Source organism: Salmo trutta, chromosome 1, assembly GCF_901001165.1.
Source record: "Salmo trutta chromosome 1, fSalTru1.1, whole genome shotgun sequence".
NCBI lineage: Eukaryota > Metazoa > Chordata > Actinopteri > Salmoniformes > Salmonidae > Salmo > Salmo trutta.
The window spans coordinates 12,238,603-12,244,634 of NC_042957.1; positions in this window are offsets into that span (position 1 = coordinate 12,238,603).

The following is a 6,032-nucleotide window of genomic DNA, read 5'->3' on the forward strand; positions in this document are numbered from 1 at the left end:
TCTTTATTTTATTGAACAACCAAATATTGGTCTTTTGCCAGATCCTAAAATGTTTGCATTAACTATTTATTTTCATAAATTCGTTAGCCTATACTACAAAATATGCGCCTTAAAATCTGCCAGTATGAACGAATGTATTTTAGGCCATAGGCCATGGGCCAGTAACCAGAAGGTTGCTAGATCGAATCCCCGAGCTGACAAGGTACAAATCTGTCGTTCTGCCCCTGAACAAGGCAGTTAACCCACTGTTCCTACGTCGTCATTGTAAATAAGAGCTTGTTCTTATTAACTAACTTGCCTGATTAAATAAAACATTATTTTTTTAAAAAGCAGCAAAAAGTCTTTAATAAAATAATGATAAACAGAAACAGCTACAGCTGTTTTCATAGTTTCCCCGTCAAAAAGACCTACAAGGAACCTCGATGTATCTCTATGCGGTTGAGTGCACGGTGATCTGTACAACCAACACAATCTCCCATTCAATTCGTGCCTATGTGTACATAATGCATTTCAGCAAATTTCGTGCGTTTTTGTGTGGCTTAAGTCGTGAGAAAAGACACGAATTTATGTGCTACTTAATTCGCGAGAAAAGACACGAATTTATGTGCTACTTAATTCGTGCGAAAAGACACAAATTTAACCAGTAGACTACACACAAGCCTTTGCAACAACCATAGACGCGATAGCCTATATTTCATTTGTGTCCCTCTTTCTGTCTAATTCAACGTTATGAATATACAGAAATGTTGTCTCAATTTAACCCTGTTTTAAAATGTGCAGGTGTATGCCTATGAACTTTTTTAGACTTGCTGAACAGAATTTGTAAGAAAAGACACCCATTTACGTGAGACTTGATTCGTGGGAAAATGTGTTTTATTAATGCCAATGCTGTTTTCTATGCTTGATTTCGCTTAATACTTTGGGATACTGGTGCACTTGTAATCAGAAGAGCCCTTTTTTCGTGTAGGCAACAGTACACGATTTTCTTCATAACGCTTTTCACATTTCGTGGAGCCTAAATTACACAATTTTCTTCATAATGCATTTATTACATATTAAACAGGTTAATGTAAAATTATGAATTATGTTGGCTTACACTTATGGCACTTCCAAGGCCTTTCCATGATGATTATTACGGTCATGTCAATCATGTTATATAGTTAGACTACTGTAACGCGTTCAACCAGTTAGCAAGTCCGAAATGTCAGTTTCCTAGTACCTACTAGGACTTTAATGATGTATCATGCTGACTTCACATTCTCGTGGGAAATGGGAAAATGGGAAGTTGTAACTCCGACATCGAGCAGACAGCAATGCAATCTCTATAGACAAACATTGGCAGTAGAGTGGCCTTACTGAAGAGCTCAGTGATTTTCAATGTGGAACCGTCATAGGATGCCAACTTTCCAACAAGTCAAATTTCTGCCCTGCTAGAGCTGCCTGATCAACTGTAACTGCTGTTATTGTGAAGTGGAGACGTCTAGGGGCAACAAGTGGTAGGCCACACAAGCTCACAGAACAGGACCGCCGAGTGCTGAAGCTCGTAACGCGTAAAAATCATCTGTCCTCTGTTGCAACCCTCACTACCGAGTTCCAAACTGCCTCTGGAAGCAACGACAGCACAATAACGGTTTGTCGGGAGCGTCGTGAAATGGGTTTCCATGGCCGAGCAGCCACACACAAGCCTAAGATCACCATGTGCAATGCCAAGCGTCGGCTGGAGTGGTGCAAAGCTTGCTGCCATTGAACTCTGGAGCAGCGGAAACTTGTTCTCTGGAGTAATGAATCACACTTCACTATCTGGCAGTCCGACGGACTAAATCTGGGTTTGGCAGATGCCAGGAGAACACTACCTGCCCCAATGCATAGTGCCAATATCAGTGCCCCACCTCACTAATGCTCTTGTGGTTGAATGGACACAAGTCCCCGCCACAATATTCCAACATCTAGTGAAAAAGCCTTCCCAAAAGAGTGGAAGCTGTTAAAGCAGCAAAGGGGCGGACCATTTCCATATTAATGCCCATGATTTTGGAATGAGATGTTTGACAAGCAGGTGTCCACATCATTTTAGTCATGTAGTGTTTATTGACAACCCTTTGCACAGTTCACTATTTATTTTTCTGTTGACCTGCACTTGGAAGCTCTTACCACACTCCAACTAGCCAGATGCATACTGACTGACAACAGTCTAACAGATACTGGCCACTAGAACCATCTGTCTGCAGTATGGCATATTAGAAACTCAGGAACCCTTTGACTTGAACAGGAGGATCATACCTGCCAAAACAAGACAATGTTTACACAACAAGATATGTGTGTGGATGGAGGAAGTCACACACACACTGGACTAGAATATATACCACAACTGACTAGAAACAAACATTACTCAATGAATCTTGTTAAGGATAAGTGCTTGTTGTTTTTGTTATTTATTTGTTTATTTATTTGTGACCCACCGCCTCGATTCGGTCTTATGTAGCAACATTTAAAATAGTTTTTTTTACATTGGATAAAAGTGGTATATTATACACTGCAGTTGAGGAACAATGGGAAAATAATTATGTTTTGAAAGTTGATAAACTTGTAACCCCACTTTTGAGAAAATGGCACTTGAATGTTTTGGTACACCTACTGGCGAGATCTTCTTTGTCTACACCTATTCAGCATCGTTCACACCCTGTTAAGCCTTAGCCCCACCCATCTAATTAAGGATTCACATGTGAGGTCGTTGTGAAGTAAACAACGAATCATTTCAAGACTAAAAGTGGTGAAAGTAGTAGCCTACAAGAAGGAAAAACTCCAGGTAAAAATGAACTTAATATAGTCCTTGGCCTATATCCTAATTTGACTTTGAGTGTCCAGATACAAATGTTGTATAAATGTTGTGTAATTATTAGATGATGCTTACCCAGACACTTGTCTAAATTGATGGGTCATGTGAAGGAAATTCTATAACCACCCCCCAGCCACATCTAGCTAAGTGGATGGATCACTTAGGGAAAATGGAATTGTCCTTAGAGCCCCGAGACAGGATTGTGTCAAGGCACAGATCTGGGGAAGGGTACCAAAACATTTCTGCAGCATTGAAGGTCCCCAAGAACACAGTGGCCTCCATCATTCTTAAATGGAAGAAGTTTGGAACCACTAAGACCCTTCCTAGACCTGGCCGCCTGGCCAAACTGGGCAATCGGGGGAGAAGGGGCTTGGTCTGATTGGTGACCAACAACCCGATGGTCACTCTGACAGAGCTCTAGAATTCCTCTGTGGAGATGGGAGAACCTTTCAGAAAGACAACCATCTCTGCAGCACTCCACCAATCAGGCCTTTATGGTAGAGCGGCCAGACGGAAGCCACATAACAGCCTGCTTGGAGTTTGCCAAAAGGCACCTAACGGACTCTCAGACCATGAGAAACAACATTCTCTGGTCTGATGAAACCAAGATTGAACTCTTTGGCCTGAATGCCAAGCGTCACGTCTAGAGGAAACCTGGCACCATTCCTACGGTGAAGCATGGTGGTGGCAGCATCATGCTATGGGGATGTTTTTCAGTGGCAGGGACTAGGAGACTAGTTAGGATTGAGGGAAGGATGAACGGAGCAAAGTACAGAGAGCTCCTTGATGAAAACCTGCTCTAGAGCGCTCCAGACATCAGACTGGGGCAAAGGTTCAACTTCCAACAGGACAAGCACAGACCAAGAGTAACGCAGGGGTGGCTTCGGGATAAGTCTCTGAATGTCCTTGAGTGTCACAGCCAGAGCCCAGACTTGAACCCAATCTAACATCTCTGGAGAAATCTGAAAATAGCTGTGCAGCAATGCTCCCCATCCAACCTGACAGAGCTTGAGAGGATCTGCAGAGAAGAATGGGAGAATCTCCCCAAATACAGGTGTGTCAAGCTTGTAGCGTCATACCCAAGAAGACTCTAGGATGTAATCGCTGCCAAAGGTTCTTCAACAAAGTACTGAGTAAAGGGTCTGAATACTTATGTAAATGTTTTGTAAAACTTTTCAAAAGCCCTGTAGAAACACAGGCTTTACTCAAGGCTAGTAGAAAGGTTATTAGCAAAATGTTAAACAGTAAAGGACCAAGACAGCTGCCTTGAGGTATACCACACTACCTGGTTTACATTAGATGGGATTCTATTTAAGAAAACCCTCTGTGTTCTGTTAGATAGGTAGCTGTAATGAAATATCTTCCTCAAGTAGAAGTACTGTGCTTAAATGACATTTTACTGAAGTAGAAGTAAAATTATTGGTGTAAAAAAAACAACTAAAATAAAAGTAAAAGTAGCTCATTTGAAATCAAATCAAACTTTATTGGTACACAGTACCAATATGTACCACGTACACAGGTTAGCAGATGTTACGGCGAATCTCCTAACAGTGCAGTTAAAATGTCAAACTAGTACACAAATCATAATCCAAACGAATCAAATACACAACTAATACTCAGGGTTAAAGGAATTGAGTGAAAATAAAATGTGTTAATTCCGCTAAGGTTACCTGAATGTTGTTACACATGATGTTTTCACTGCATTAACTTGAAAAAGGAAGAGAGGAAATAATGTACAGTAGGATCCAAGTTAATTTGTTTTATGAGTTGCAAAAGGCACATCTGTATGTAAATAAAATTGAAGGATTTGTGAAAAAATATTAACATAAAAAAAATGTATGAAACAAATGTATTGATTAATACAAAAGCAGTACAAACAAGTGCAAAAACACAAAACATGCTAGACTTCAATATACTTCAGACTCCAGAACTCCCTCTTTCACTCAGTCACCAGGGGTGGGGAAAGAGTACTGAAATATCCTACTCAAGTAGAAGTACTATTAATTTAATAACATTTGACTCAAGTAGGAATAAAATATAATGCAAGTCATTTATACTGCAAAACGTTATCTTTATGCATTGTTTGATGTACTTAGGAAAAGCAAATTGTCTTGTCCCAGTAGTGATGAGTAGAGTTGTAGTGACAAATATCCATCTATTATTATGAATTGCAAGAATGTAAACAAAAGTATGTATTACATTGTATAGATAAATAAAAACAAAGATGGCTAAAAGATAACTTTTTCTAACAAATAATATGTCCCTAAGGTTTATGTCATTGTTGTATCACTCATTAGAAAAATATTCAAGGACCTTGAACATTCCTTTCATTGGCAAACTGTTATCGGGGAGGCGTCTATATTAAAGAAAAGTATTAGCTAATCACAACCTTTTAGTATGTCATACATTTGCGGATTCCATTAATAATGTTGTGTGACTAAGTAGCATCATTGTTTCTCAGTTTAAAGGAAGGGAAATTACATTTAGAGCAAAATGAATAATCATTTCACTCTAGTCAATTATATTTAAATGGTTAATGACCTTGGAATTGAGCATCTGTGGCCTACACTTAAGAAAATCCTCAATTACCTACAAATGTGTCATTGGTGTTACCATCATTGCCGTTATAGTACTCCTACTGGTGGCACAATGTTATCATAATGGTAAAAAATGATTTAAAGTCATTAAGCGGCCATATTAGTTGATTCAGAATGGGAAGATGTACCCAAATCCATTTAAAAAAAAGAAACATTCTTGAAAAATGTACTTCATTTTTTCCCAAATGCTACAACCAAATGCCACCGCAATTCAGGAACAACCCATCTAGGTGTGATACCATGTGACCCAGGAGTACAGAAAAGCTCCTCTAATTAAACACTCTCTGCTCTCTGACAACACAACCTCAAACTTGTGACTTTTTAGACATCAAAACTCACTTTGTCTTGCAATATTAGAAGAAAATCTAACTTGCGATTGTGTGCGACGCCACGGTGCTCTCCATGTGCTGTGACGCAGGCAAAACATTTGACCCAGCGTTTTCTGTAATTACATTAATCCATTCTACTGCCGAAATCATACATGTTAGCAAACAGTTCACCAAAACAGACAAGAAACACAGCCAGACTCTTCATAATATTTATGTGGTATATGAAAAAGTAAATGTATTTGCTGATTTAAGTAAAATACAATTTCAGGTGAT